Below are 15,991 nucleotides of genomic sequence, written 5' to 3'. Positions count from 1 at the left end.
CCCATGCAAACCAAGTAATTCCTGGGACCCGCTCCACTGGTTCATTAAACATGTAGTATTAATGTAGTATATAAATATGTGTAGTATTTCCACGGCCGGCGGGGATGGAACCGGCACTGCAGAGGCTGCGGGCAGCTTCACAGCGCTGCGCTCAACGGCCAGCACCACCAGGGAGGCCCTAAAAATATTTTAAAACAGAAAGTGAAACGGGCCTCCTCTGGTGGCACAGCTGTTGAGCTCTGGGCTGCGAGGCTCCCCGCAGCCTCTGCAGTGCCGGTTCGTTCCCTGGCCACCGGCGAGGGTCCCACAAAGAAAAGGGAAAAAAAAAAAAAACTGAAATAAGGTCAATTAAATGCTATATTTTAAAACCGAAATAAGGTCAATTAAATGAAATATTCTGATCCTCAAAGGTGAAGGTACTGTAATGGACACCCATTCAATAAACATTTGCTACTGTCTACAATATGATAGAAACTGTTAGTAGGAAGTGAATGTAGACACCTTTTAAAAGTAGGTTAAATGGAAACAAAAGTATTCTAAGAATGTACTATATGAGGAAAATCTCAATTTTTCAAACATTAGATCTCTATAAAAATAACTCTTCGGAAAACTAAATTGTCATCTGAGCACAACTTTCACTTTCTTTGATTTTTGCCTTACCACCTCCTTAGTCTTGTGCAGAGTATCAGGTGTAAAAATACCTGTATGCTTTTTTACCCTCATTCGATTGATAGATTTTAACTTGCTTTATGCCATAAAGATTTCAGAGGCATAAAGTTTCCAATACAGCATGATTTTTAAATTTTTTTTTATTTTATACATTTTTTATATCATTTTTCATTTTTGCACAATGTATGCATGTTCATCTTGGTTATAGTCCCCATACAATTCCCACCCCGCTTGTTCTGAGCCTAGTCCCTCCTCCCTCCCCCTTCTGTAGAGTGTCTGCAGTTTATAGTTGCTTGTTGATTTTGCTTTTTACTTTATTATAATTAGGTTTTTTCCTGGTCCCTTATTTAGGTTTTCTAAATTCCTGCTATGAGTGAGCATGATAAATTAAACTTCACATAAAAATTTGTATAGACTTATCCAAAAACCTAATTTAAATCTTAAGGTTTTTTTTTTAAGGGCGTGAATTTTGAACAATCACTCACACTTGGACAGGGCAGAGATACTGATCAATCTTAGGAATAACTAGAACCAGAGCCCTAAGTAACACCCCATCTTGCTTCAGTAGCCTACTCTGTCCATCAGTTTCATTTTCTCTCACTACAGCCTGATAGTCCCCAAATGGAAGGAAACATGAGTAATCACAGCTACAAAGTTTTTATATCCTACAGCTTCAGTCATTAAAGGGTGATGATTCAATTCTCTGAATTTCAATTTATCTATTCTAGGGAGAGCTTTGATAGACATAGCGGAGGGCAGGCTCTAATTCTGAGGCAAATATTGATACTTATGGCCACTGTAACAGCCTGTAAACAGGACCCTATTATGTACCTGCCCCTGTAGTCAAGTACTTTTCTATATATCAATTAAATGTAGCTAAGGAGCAATATCATGATATACAAGATGGCTGCTCCCACAAAAGCCATGTGAGTTAGGAGAGGCTTACTAAAAGAAACTGGTTGTACTGAGAAGAAGACACTTTCTAATCAATCTAATATAATAAAGAAAAATAAACTAATGGTAAACAATTTAAGCCAAGAGTGAGATGGGTCACGTGCTCCCTACTCTGAATATTCTGCCAATTCAATCAACTATCCAGAGAGGCAAGAAGGATGAAAATTCAGGTAGAAATGATTTCACCTCTATGTTGCCTCCTTCTCCTCTGTGATGATAATGACACCAGCATTGCTGAGGACAAATCTTTAGAAAATGCATTCAGTGTGGACCGTTTGGAACTGAGAAAAGTCTTATTTGTGATATCTACATGGCAAGCAGATAAAGTAGCCAAGTCAAGCTGGATCTTACCAATGTACCTTGACCCCAAACATTGTAAATCAATCACTCAGTCCATGAAACCAGAAAAGGACCCAGATTTCTCCTAAGTTCCTGCCATCGTCCCTTCATGGAGAGCAGTCTACACTCATGTCTGAAGCCTAAGAAAAGATTCGACAAAATACCTTAACCACAGCCTTTCTATGGCTGCCTGCAGATCATGGTAATCTTTGTAATTGCCTAAATTTGATTCTAAAGTGTGATTGTTCAGGCCTCCCTGGTGGCACAAGGGGTTAGGACGCAACCTATGAAGCTAACCACAGCCTCTGCAGCATGAGTTCGATCCCCAGTCAGGGAGCAACCACATGGCGCAGCAGACCTCTCCTGGCTCGCCCGCTGCTCCCCTCACTGGTGTGTTTTGGTCAATCTGCCCGTTCTGTTCCCTGCTCTGTCTCTGGTGAATCCTCTCACCCCCCCCCACACCTCTGGCCTGTGCCCCCATTCTTGTATGCATGAATAAATAAATCTTTTTTTAAAAAATGTGATTGTTAAGTGTAATAAAACCCCATTTGACCAAATACAAACAACCAGAAAGTTCAAATAATTAGACTTGGTCTTCAGGTATTCTCTAAAAATGATTGATATCATGAGTTTAATTTGATTTGATTTTTACAAGTTAACCTTTAAATTATCCAAGTGGTATTACATTTTTAAAACTTTAAATATGACATGTAATTCCACATATTCTTATTATTTTTAATTTGGTAAACCTGTAAGGTTTCTTTATATATGTATAAATAATGAAAAAATGCACCTTTTTTTTACTGCTTATTCACTTATAAGTTACCTGCTCTCTGATAGTCTCCATAAATATAGAAACCATGTTTATCTTAGTTATTGCTCTCAGAATAGAGTCTGGAACATAGTAGGTAACTCAATAAATAGTAGTTAAATACATAATCATGGAGTTATGGTATGTAGCCATATGTGGTATCAAAGCCCATAGATATACACCAAAATTTCAAATTCTTTATCACTTTATCACTAAATTATTTGAATTTTTACTTAAAGGTATTATATATTTTTTATTTTTTATTCTTTTTATATTTTTTACATCATTATTCATTTTTAAACAATATTTGATTCCCCTTACCCCCTCAGGTGTAGTCCCCATAGTTTCCTTCACCAGTGCACCCGTGCACCATCACCTCAGTCCCCTGTGCTCCTCCCTCCCTCCCTCTGATCCCTCTCCCTCCTCCTCCCCTGCAGGATGTCTCTGATTTATAATTGTCTGGTTTTGCTTTGTTGTGTTTTGTACTGTTTTTATTAAATGTATTATATATTTTTAAACACAATTTAAAACTCATTCTCTGTGACACAGACATAGTTAGAAATGAGAGTACAATACATCTTTGGGTGTATTATGATATCACATTAAAAATGAACTGTACTAGATGTGTTAATGTACATGTGATTAATCAGCAGCATTGATTTTTAAAATTAAATCAATTTTATTGATTAACTATTCATTTACAAACCTACTTTGGGGGTATGGCTTTACACCTCAACATGTACATATGTTTCATCCACCATCACCAATGTTACAATGTCACTATGCTGTCACCTTTATCCTCCCTCTTTGATTACCTCTTGTCTTCCTCCTTCTCCCCCCTTTCTGCTAATCATAATATTTTCCACAGAGTCTGTGGGTTATTTTTATTGTGTTGTGCCAGTTTGTTTTCTTTGGTTATTTATATTCTATAAGTGAGTGAAACTATCCAGCAATTGTCTCTCACTTTCTGATTATTTCACTTAGCATAATCACCTAGTATGTGACAAAGCTAAGATTTAACATTGTTTTCTGATTCCAACACTTTGTTCGTGGTCACAATGCTTCTGACCTTTATTTCTCCAGAGGATTCCTAGGATGAGGTGAGGAGGGAGTAGAATCATGGAGAAGTGTTAGCTAGTGGTGCCACCAGAACCAACCTCATCTATATCATAAGGTTGCTTCGAGTAGATTCTGTTCAGGTGGAAAGGTAATTAATACATAAAGTTTAATTTTTCAACTTACTCTTTCTAACTTAAAGTTACTCAGGATCAATGCTGGACATTAGAACATGTCGCAATATATTCACCTTTGGAGGCTTGTCACTAAACAGGCACTCATTCAGGAAATACCACAGGTCCTGCGGCATTTTTTAACAAATACATATTAGATATAATATGAGACTTTTTTGTCCCCTACCTCTGAGATTAAGTCAGTTGCTTACCTCAGCTTCTCCCCAGTCTTCTGTGAAAACAATGGCAAATACTAGAAAGCAACATGTTTGTAGGGCTGACTATATAAGGTGTTCCGTGTCTATACAGATTTTGATGCTTTCAAACATGGTCAACCGATGCCTGTGTGGGGAAGCAGAGAGGTATGACCTTCCAGGCATGTCTAATGAACCAGTGGAGTGGGTCCTAGGAGTTACTTGGTTTGCGTGGGCATTTGCATCTGAAGAACCAGAGGAATAAATGGGTTTTTAGAGGAAGGAGAATGAGAAAATAATGTGGTGTATGCTGTGGGTTCTAGTTTCTCACTAAGCCCCACAGACTTACATTTGAGCCCTGAGGAGCAGAAACTGAAGGGAAGAGTTTTCCTGAGAAGTTCAGGAAGTACAAGTCCCACTTCCAGCAATCTGAACACCCACTATGACAACTAAGTAGGAAGAATGAGGCTTCTTGTACTGGGGTTGAACACAGCAGGATTCTCACATTGGTGGCTCTACAGAATGTTGCCCTACCATGGTACCTTAGATACTGGCAGCTTCAAAGGCACTGAGGGTGGCCTCCGTGGTGGCCTAGGGGTTAAGTCTCAGTGCTACCACCCCGATGGCCCACCACAACAGCCTACCGTGACTGCCTGAGTCTGATCCCCAGCCAGGGAGCTAACCCACATATGGCACAGCACACCTCTCTTGTTTTTCCCACTGCTCCCCTTAGCAGTGTATTTCAATAGATCTGCCTGTTCTACTCCCCACTCTGTCTCTGGTGAATCCTCTCACACACACCCATCCTCTGGCTTACACCCCAGTTCTTCTATACAAAAATAAATAAATAAAATCTTTGGAAAGAGAAGAAAAGAAAAGAAAAGAAAAGAAAAGAAAAGAAAAGAAAAGAAAAGAAAAGAAAAGAAAAGAAAAGAAAAGAAAAGAAAAGAAAAGAAAAGAAAAGAAAAGAAAAGAAAAGAAAAGAAAAGAAAAGAAAAGAAAAGTAGGGCATTGAGGGACTTCTATCTCAGGGGAGGCATCTCTGTAGTACAGTGGGAAAGTGGAACCATTCAATGCCCTCAAAGGTGGTTGAAATCAACAAAGAAGCTGTAGCAAAATCATATGAGGAGGTTGGGTGTGAGTTGCCTTTAGATACCTCAAGGCTTTCTATGAGTAAATAAAAGTTGCTATAGGTACTGATCCTGTGTTTAGAGGTAGTCAAATGAGCCAAATGCCTTGAATGATTATTCAAAATGTGACCCACAAAAACTTGTCAGGAAAATAGAATTTTATGGTATTAATGAGTGTTTTTTTAAAGACTTATTTATTTATGCATACATAAATAGGCCACAGGTGCAGGGGTTGAGTGGATTCACCAGAGACAGATTGGGAAGCAGAACCGGCAGACTGCCTGAAATACACTATTGAGGGGAGCAGCAGGCGAGACAGGAGAGGTCTGCTGCACCATGTGGGTAGCTCCCTGGCCAGGGATCTTACTTGTGCTGCAGTAGCTGCAGATTGGGTCATAGTGCTGATGCTTAACCCCTCGAGCCACCAGGGAGGACCTGATACTAACGAGTTTTGATTAATAATGGTCTGGGGTCTCACCTTTCTCCCTGTTCTTATCAGCTCCTGCACCCTTCTATCATACTGGCCTACCTATCCATACCCCACTTTACCTTGATGATGAATGCACTGAACTTATCTTTCTTTTTTTTTTAAAGATTGATTGATTGATTGATTGATTTATACAAGCACTGGGCACGGTCAGAAGCGTGGGAGGGTGAGAGAACTCACCAGAGCCAGAGCAGGGAACAGAACAGGCAGACCGACGAAGTACACTGCTGAGGGGAGCAGCGGGTGCAGCAGGAGAGGTCTGCGCGCCACGTGGGACCTTCGCCAGTGGCCGGGGATCAAACTGGTGCTACAGAGGCTGCTGGCAGCCTCGCAACCCAGCGCTCAACTGCTGCGCCTCCAGGGGAGGCCCTGAACTTATCTTTCTTGAACACAGTTTACTATGGGTTATCCCTCTCCACCTCAGTGTAGGCCCCACTTAGAAGAAACCCCATTCCTCTGTCCAGCTTTGCCCTAACCCTCACTATTAAAGTCACATACACAGAGAAAAAGTCTCTATACACAGGTTTAGTGAAAGCAGACAGCAAAATAATTGGGACCCTCCACACAAATGTAAAAAATAGACATCTATAGTTTACATGATACATGTTTCTAGGTTAAAGGATTGTATATTACAAATATAAATGACACTTTTAGAGAAGCATATTGTATATATTATAATTCCTAACATTGTAAAACAAGAATGTTAGAAGTCCCCTAAAGAGAGGCGAGACCATCTGTGGGTTTATGACAAGAAGCAGATGGAACAGTATCTGAAAAGGGCTTAAAAGTTTCTCTTGCTGATATTGTCGTCAATGTAATAATCACTTAAATAGTTTAAGAAGAGAAGGGTGATTTTAAATCCTAACGTGACAATATTTAGGAGGTATCAGAAATAAGGGGGTAGAATAAATTCTCTGCAATGATTGACCATCAACTATGTTCCCTGCATACATACCACCCCATGTTTTGTCAAATGTAACCCTGTATCTTACCTAGGGCAAAGTGGCTATGAGAGCCAACTTTTTTCCTCCCAGTTTGTCCCTTGTGTCACTATTCCCTTTGTTTTCTAACACAGGATTGTTTTTAAATTTTTGCATAGCATTCCAAGGTGTTCAAATGTAAAGAATGAAATGAAATAAGCAATCTCACCCTTTTATCAAAAGACACTTTGGTTCTATACCAGTCAGAAAGTACAATGGACCCACTGAATGAGAGGCCCAAGAGGCCTTGGAATCTGAATTTAATACACTCCACAGGTATTCTTTTGTACATGGACATTTGAAGACTGACCCAGAATATTCTAATTTGCTATGAAAATACGGTAAATGCTCCAAAAACTATGTTATTAGTTCTTCATGTAATCTTGGAAGAATCAGGATATCTGTTGCTTTCTTTGTGAGGTTTTGTTTTGCTTTGTTTTTTGAAAAGAAGTGAAAGCTATGGAAATAGTTCAAGAGGAAAGCATGCATGATAAAGAGCTAAAGAACGGAGTTATACATGTCCTTTAAAAGAGGTTTAGTATGGGCCTCCCCTGGTGGTGCAGTCAGTTGAGTGCCGTGCTGGAAGCTGTCCGCAGCCTCTGCAGCGCCAGTTCGATACTGGCTGGCTGGCGAGGGTCCCACATGGTGTGGCAGACCTCTCCTGTCTTGCCTGCTGCTCTCCTCAGCAGTGTATTCCATCAGTCTGTCTTTTCTGTTCCCCGCTCTGTCTCTGGCGAATCCTCTCACCCTCCCGCGCATCTGGCCTGTAACCAGGTTCTTGTATAAATAAATAAATAAATCTTAAAAAAAAAAAAAAAAGAGGTTTAGTATGGTAGGTCCTACACAATTTTACAACCTAGATTAAGCTTGGTCTATGTTATCATGCAATTAGAATTTGTAAGGAAGGATTACTTTGCTGGGAAATCAAAGAAAAACAGTTTCCAAAATATCATATGTCTTTTCCCACAGACATAAAGCACAAAAAAAAACTATTTAGGAAAATTCACCCAATGGACACTGTTTATTACAACATGCTTTCAGTAAAGCCTCTTTGGACTAGATCAGCTCAGAGCAGCTTGAAATGGAATGCCCAAACATTGGAACAGCTGCTCTATGAGTAAAATATCTTGTTACATTTTCACTAACCAACCAAGTCTTCAGAATGTCTTATCAGTGTCTCACACACACAAAGTCCTGTGAAACTATTCAAAATCTACTGAACTCCAATGAACAGAAATAGGTTTTTCTCCAAAGTGGGGTCACATGATCATAAAGACTTTCCCAAAATCCTTTGCTCAGGATTGCAGTGCAAGTTATATTGTTTCTTTATGTAACCTTGGATTACACAATAGCCTTAGAAGTCTCTGAGCTCCCAGTGATGCCGGGTCTGATTTCTGGGTCTATAAAGTTTACCAGGTCCCAGAAATGCATGTAATTTTTCCTATACCTTATGTCTCACCAGCTAACTCCAAAAGATTGTTTGCTCTCCTAGAAGATTCCTAGAAAGATACATGACTACCCAAGTAACCCAGTCTAGTCCTAAGCTTCCCTGGTAAAAAGACTGAATATACAGACCCTTAGTTAAGTCAGGTCTAGTCTCTTCTTTTTTGCCTTTTGAGGTAGTTGTAACTAATACAAAAATCCTTAACAACGTCTCTGTGGCCAAGTTTTGCCATCCATAAAACACTTGACATTGTATGTGAAGATTTTCTATGCAAATGTGTATATGTATTTCCCTCAGGAGATATTCTGCAGCTTTCTACAGTTTCTCAAAAGGGTCTGTGACATTGAAGGTTATAACAGACACTTCTAAAGGTTGAATGTAATAGAGTTGAGTGAAAATCTACCTTGGTGTTTAGAATTTATCCTTGTGTTTATGGTTAGAGTGTTCACATCTTTGTGTAGTCTATATATTGAGAAAGAAGCAAACAGCTTGTCTTTTGTATCAGTCAGGAATTGGCTTTGCCTGCTAGTAACACGGTCCCTGTCACAGCGGCTTCAACAAATTAGGGAGTTAGTCTTTCTTGTAAAAGAAATCTGGGAAAGGAAATCCAGAGTCTTTATGCAGCCAACAAGATGCCATTAGAGACACAAGCTACTTCTAGCTTTCTGTTCTAACATCCTCAGCACCTAGTTTTGCACTTTACAATGACAGGAGAGCTGCCGTTTGTTCATATTCCTTTTAAGGAAATTTCCTAGATGTGCCACATAACATATTTATGTATATTTATTTGGTATTGACCAGGACGTAGCAGCAAAGGAGCCTGAGAAATAAAATAAAGGCCTTAATAAAACAACTTACTTTTCCTACCCCTAAGATATCAGGAAGGGGGAAATATATTCAGTAGGCAACTAGCAGTCTGCTCCATCTTTTTATGAAAATTGACGTTAATGAAGTTATTTTCCGTTTCCTCGGGGAGAAGTTTTTGTAACATCCACTCATTCAAGAAAGCAGAGACACATCTAAGAATTAGCCTTTTGTGCAAGTTTGCGAGTCGCTCTCGCCTGTCATTCTCTCTTGCACTGTCACAGGCGCACGAGGCGCACGCATGCGCAAGTGCACGCGGAACCCGCCCAGGTACAGGCAGCAGCGCATGCGCAGAACGCTACCGCGTAAAGCTGGCCCTGCAGCAAGCACACCTCCCCTCAGGCAGCTTTCTGCGTGCTGCCACAAGACCATTCGGTGAAGGAGGGACTCCCTTCCTCCCACTGCTCTGCCTTTTTCAGTCTTTGAGGAATGTGAGCAAAGAATCTGTCTCTGCCCGCTGAGAATTCTCTCCCAGCGCGGGTTACCCACCCCGTCCACCCTGAGGCCACCTCGGACCCACCCTGCGCCCGCCGGGTAAGCCGAATCACCTCGTTCAAGCCTCGTTCAACCCGTTTGTGGGATGGGGTCAGAATTCCTAACTCCACGTCTCGTCTCTTTCCATATTCTGCCTCACTGACTATGATTTACATGGTGAACCAGATGGGTTGCTTTCCTGTTTTTTGTGAGAAAACACCCAGAACCCCATTTGTCTTTCTTTTCCTTAAAGGATTCTGATTTATTACCCAGAATGAGTTCTCAAGCTGACATCAGCCAGTCCACTGGAGCAGTGTGTGTCCCTCCAGATGGGGTAGCAGTGGTCTAAGGCCGCATATTTGTTTCCTTGAACAAATCATTTGGGCCCGATAAGCCTTCACCTTAAGTAAAATGGCAGTGATGGTGTCTACTCCAAGTGGAGAGATACCTTTCACTTGAAAGGTAATATTTGCCACAAAATATCATCCCTGGTCACTCCTTTAGCAGATAAGGAGCAGCCCTATTGGAGTGCAGATAGTCGGCTTTTGTAGTGATTGCACTGCAGAATTTCACTTTCAGTCCCTGTTTCTAAAGGACATTGGGTCCCGGGGAAAAATTTCCCAGTCTACTGAGTAAAGGACAGAGAGGGAGTTTTGACATCCACCATAGTCGGTTTCATTCTCTCAGATTTGACAAGCCCTGAGCTACAGGAGAGGTGCAGTTTGGGGAGGAAACGGTACCTCCCGGAACTGATGTGGTCATTATTAGGACAAACTAGGGAATGGCTTTCATCCAGAATGGTTTTTCTATTTGATTTTCTGCCTTGAGAACTATATGTACCAGGGTCACATATGCTGTGTGGACAGTAGGCTCTTTAAAAACAATTAAACTGAAAGTCCCTAGATGCTGCTGGCTGAGCAGTCTCACTGCCTGCCAGAAAATACAAGCCCTGTCTGACTTCCTGTGAAGCTAGTCAGAGCAGAACATCTTTTCTCCGGATCCTCTTCTCTGCAGCAGCCACAGCAGTAAATCTTCAGAGAGGCCTCATTAGGCAAGTTCCTTTTTGAACTCCCTCCACCCTCCAGACTTCTTGAAACCACCAACGCCATTCTAGCATGTTATTATTTTTTCCTCCTAAGCTTGCATTTTCCTCACTCTGGGCACCTAGGCCTCCCTACACTGGTCTCACTTTCCTTAACGGACTCTTCTCTAGCTGGAATCTCTCCAAAGGGTGTGTTTGTGCAATCAAAAGCTTCCCTTTTTGTTTTATCGCATCACTGAACTTACCAGATAAAGCCCAGCAGAGGGAGGGTGAGCTGGGGGCTGAATGGGGGCTAGGGAGCAGGTGAAGGAGGGATAGGAAGGAGGTATTAGAAATCAGCTCTTAGGGCAATGTAGGTCTAGCAAACACTGACAGTGGGTTTGTGCTGTGGTCTCTCCCCATCCATGCCCACCTGCCTTTCAGGAAGCTGCATACCCACATTCAAACTGTAACAAATGACTGTCCAGAAGTTTAAAAGAGCATGTAGAACAAGCCAGACACCATATACAGTGAGAAAGGCACGCCAGGGCATTAAATAGTTAATTTTTAGCAAACCCAAATTGCATTTCCATCATGTGCAAGCAGTCAGCTGCTATTGTAGGTCACCACGATACAACGCATTATTTCTACAGTTTGTGGAAAACATTAGGCAGCTGTAATAAAGTCAATGGTATTTCCTTCCTTACTGAAACATGACTTCAGTAAATCCCCCTCTAATTTTTTCCCTTTCTAAACATTTCTCTCCATCTGCACGATAAGTCAATAAAAGAAATTAAAAGTTAAAATGCCTAATGAAATTTTATCAGGCATGAAATGGCATTTAAACCAGAGTTGCCACCCGGGCTTAGATGCATGAAAACTGACCTGAACTTCAGGGGTTATAAAAAGCAGGGGGAGGGTAACAGCAAGTTTCAGTGGCCTTTATGTATTGCAGCCACTGAAAAAATCATTCCAAAGAGGCATTCCATGAAACCGAGACTCTCTGAGCAGTTAAGATTTTTATAGGAGGTACATCATTTCTGTAAACCTCCGCATTCTTTCAAGAGCCACCATTCTTTTGCACTGACATGCTTATTTTGAAATCAATCTTCATCTGTGTACTTCTGTCATGATCCCAGGAAAAGTGGCAGGAAGAAAGCCGGAGAACATTTTTAAGATGAAGAAACAGATGGGATGAGTAAGGATTTAATTCCTTATCTTTCTTAGAGAAGAGCATTGGGCTATTCCATGCAGTCTCAGAAGGAGTTTTAAACAAATGGGCCTGGAAGTAAAAATTATTCTTCATTGTATAAGATTATTCATTTTAATAATTATTTGCTGCCCCAATGCATGGGATAGATATCTCATTTGAAACAGAAGATTCAGGGAGAGGTACCCTAATTCTATTGATTCCAAAAGTCAGCATGGATTGCTGATTTTCCATAATATGTTTCATTCAGCTGTACATTGAAAAGGCAGGTGTGGGAGTGCTGCATCCAAGCAATATAGAAGTGAGTCTTTGTCTCCATCTAGAAACTATCAGGGAGGTAGGAAAGTGGGTTTGTAAATGGTACCGTGATCATGAACAGATTTACCAGTGTCCAGCCAACCTGGCAGTATTAAAATTCCCTTAATTTAGGCAAGATGACACATTTTTCGAATTTTTGCATAGCTATCAGTGCCTCCCAAGCTTTTCTAAATCATCAAAGAAAACTGGGTCTTCAAGTCCAGGAAAAGATATGTTCTCTTAGTTTAAAACTATATATCCTGACTTTCTATAATAAAATCATTTGCCCTAAATTTTCAAGCTTTTACTTCGAAATCTAACCTCAGAAATTCTGTAATAGAGCTTCATGACACTTAAACATAAAATGCTTTGAACAATATACTTGATAACATTGGAGGGCGGCAGTTGACTGAGAGGAACAATATTGCAAATTCTGTGTAACAGCTATACATAACTTCAAGGATGAGAAGCATTTGAGATTTGCTAATGTGTGCAAGTCCTGCATCCATTAAGCCCAGTGTGACTGATAACTGCCTATCTGCATCAGACCAGCTATGTGCAGAATGCCTGGGTGGTTATTGGCTGCTACATTGTTAAAGGAGGGGTTCATGGTTTACCCTGAAATATAAGAGGTGAACAGATCAGCTTAACATAGGGAAATTTAGGCTTAGAGAAATGCTTTGGACAGAAATGCCATGCAAATTGTGGGGAAATAGTAGGATTTGAAACAATCAAGCTGGATCAACAGCAGAAACAAAAGGATAATACTTAGATGTGTATGGTGTGGAAAAGACTGCAGCTCACAAATCAGCAGTTTCCATCCCGATTAGTAACAGCTGGAAAAAAAACAAGTCTTTGGGACCAGATGCTTACATAATATTGCAGTCTTCTTTAAGGAAAAAAAAATAACAAATACAAAATTATGTGTGGATGTGATGATTTATTTCGAAGGAGTCTGTGCAAGTGAAGGGACTTGAGGTTTATGTTTCATTAGTTTCCCAATACTTCCACCACTGGTAACTACCTTTTCCTACAAACTGAATGCTGCATGAATACAGTTTTAGTTGTGCAATGCTTACACCAAAAGAAGGAATATATCTCTGCCACTAGAAGTTCTGTTACAGTTTTACAAAGATTCTTGTTAACATTTCCATATCATAAAGTTAACTCTTCATCATATCTTTCCAGCTGACTGAGTTACCACTTAACTTTGAGCTCCAGTAAGTATCATAATTTTAGGTTATCTTGACTGGGACTTGCAGATTTGAAATGGTGAGTGTTAGATCAGATCCCCTGAATGTACAAAAAGATTGTCAAAAGTGTTGAACTGGAATCTTTCATGAGATTTTGTATTCTTTTATGTTCTTCATGCCTGCTATCTTTGCATCAGGGATTACAGTATGAGCTAAACATTCCCTTGTTTCTAAGGCTTGTTGTCAGTGGGTAAATTAAGTCAATTAAAAATCAAAGTCTTAATGTTGCTACTGCCCTTTAATATTGATGTTCTGGATAGAATTTTTTTTAGAAAGTAGCCAGTATACTTTATTTTTTTAGGAAAATTAGACTGACAGTGTCCCTAGTCTCTTCAGAGAGGTTTTGAGCTGGCTGGGTGCAGATGGAAGAGTAAATACTTCCTATATAAAGGTTGCCTGAAGTTTAGCCTCTTGAGGTAGTCATAGTGTTACAGGGCAGGGAAAAACTGTCATACTGGACATTCATGGACAATGCTGCTGACTAATTATTGCTTCTTACACACATTGTAACCCTGAAAAAAGACTGTCTCCTAAGACTACACCCTGAGATCTGTGCCACCATAGCTATGGTGGAATAAAAATTAAAAGGGGGGATTGTAACAGGGTGGTCTCCAGGAAAAGGGGAGGTTCCAGGTTCCCTGCCCCACCCAAAAGGAGGGTGGAGTTGAGCAGAGAGAAGAGGCTGTAGAGGAGACTGAGGAAGGAAGAAAGCAGGATGGAGATCCAGAAGGAGACCTGGAGGAGGCACATGGGGCCTACACATGAAGAAACTATGCTTGCCTTTTGGTCGTGGACTGGGTGACACAGATGTGGGTGAGAGACCCGTGGGGAGGTGACAATGGTGGTTTTTATCTTGATTTTGATTTTGCTCTTTTCCTTCCGGGCTTGTCTGGTTGTTTCTGACCCTTTTCTGTAGGTCCCCACTGGAAGATGCTTCAGACCTGTGGCAGGCTTTGAGGACTTGCTCTGGGCCAATCCTGCTTGAGTGGACTTTTGTCCACGAGGGGACAGGTAACTTTGGATGCTTGATTTAGAAACTAGACTCTTTGCCTTTCCTGTATTGTTTCCTAGTTGTATTAAAGTTCCTTCCCATTAGAGTCTCATATGATTTGTGTTGATGCGGCGGATGGCAAAACCCATTTAGAATAGGCAGGTTTGCGGGGTTTGGGCTGCCCTTCTCCCTGCCCTGTAACAATAGCAATGCTATGAGTATGACTGTCTCTCCCAAAAGGAATTGGAGCATCATTCTAAAGTGCAGCTAACACATTTTACACATTGCAGCAGGAATTAGAAAAGTTTAGTCAAAGTTGCAGTAGTGATCACCTACCAATAAATGCAAAATCCATGTAATTTTAATTAATTGAACTTGTATTGAAGACTTAATTTATACCAGATACAGGGATATAAACATGCCCTTAAAGTCTTAAAATACATATTTATTTTAAGTATATATACACATACTTACCTTTCACATATTCAATATTTAGCACATAGACACCATACCAGACCTCCTTCCACCTGACCCCTCAGGCACAATTGGTTATTTCCAGCAATTTTAGCATCTACTACAGTGCTCAGAACCACTGGGTTCTGAGACAAAACATGAACTCAGGAGAAGCCTTTGAACCCTACACAGAACCCATGTGCTCTTACTTTTCTCACAATTCCGTGTAATTAATAAACTTAATTATTTCATTTCTAATATAATAATTCAATAATATTATCTCATTTGAATATAAAAGGTAAACAGGAGGGGGAGGGAGCTATTAATGAACATAACAAGTAAAAATTACAATAATTTAGGACCAAATACATGCACAGGCAAATAATACTACCTCCTCATAGATCCTGAGTTACCACATGATTTTTTACAAATTTGTTCAATATATCCATTATGAAGAAGTGTACAATTCACTTTAGGAAAAAAATGTTTTTAAGCTAGTACTTTGTTACATTCTTCAATAATATTGCTGAACAAATGAGCTGTTATTATACAAAGATAGACTCACCATTAAACTCATATTTATCATGTTCTTTCCCCCCATAGTTTGAGAAAAGATAATTATACATTGGAAAATAATTATAGAATAGTAAGTGTGATATAGAGCACACTTCTTCCACTGTGAAAATACTCTAGCAAATGCAATATTTCTGTTGCCCAAATCCCTTTGGTGACAGAGGGAGGGTCTCTGCATTCAAAATACAGGGGTAGGGCTCTGTCTTCAGCATAAATCCCCTTGATTTGTGACAAAATAGTTTGCATGACTAAAGTATTTGATTCCTCATTTCCATTGACTGAATTGGTGAAAATGATTCTGCCTTCTCTGGATTCCTAAGACTTGAAAGTGAGCTCTTGGCCATTTCAAATGCAACCTGCGCAACCTGTTTTCAAAGCCAATGAAACAAGGAGCCAGGCTCCCAAGCATCAGGAAACAATGGGAGAGCAAGATAACTTGACAGTCTAAAAAGTAGAGCTGTTTAGTAATGCTGCCCACTTGCCTCCCATGCTGCTGGAGACCTGATATTATTGACGTCCATGACAAATCACACACATCATGGACATGAAATGATCTACTTAAGGGGTTCATTCACAAGAGTATAGGAAAGCAAGAACTTATAATGAACTCTTAGAATA

The sequence above is a fragment of the Talpa occidentalis genome, unplaced genomic scaffold, assembly GCF_014898055.3.
Source record: "Talpa occidentalis isolate TD23 unplaced genomic scaffold, MPIMG_talOcc4v2.1, whole genome shotgun sequence".
In the NCBI taxonomy this organism is placed as follows: Eukaryota; Metazoa; Chordata; class Mammalia; order Eulipotyphla; family Talpidae; genus Talpa; species Talpa occidentalis.
Note: the sequence above shows the minus strand (reverse complement) of the source record.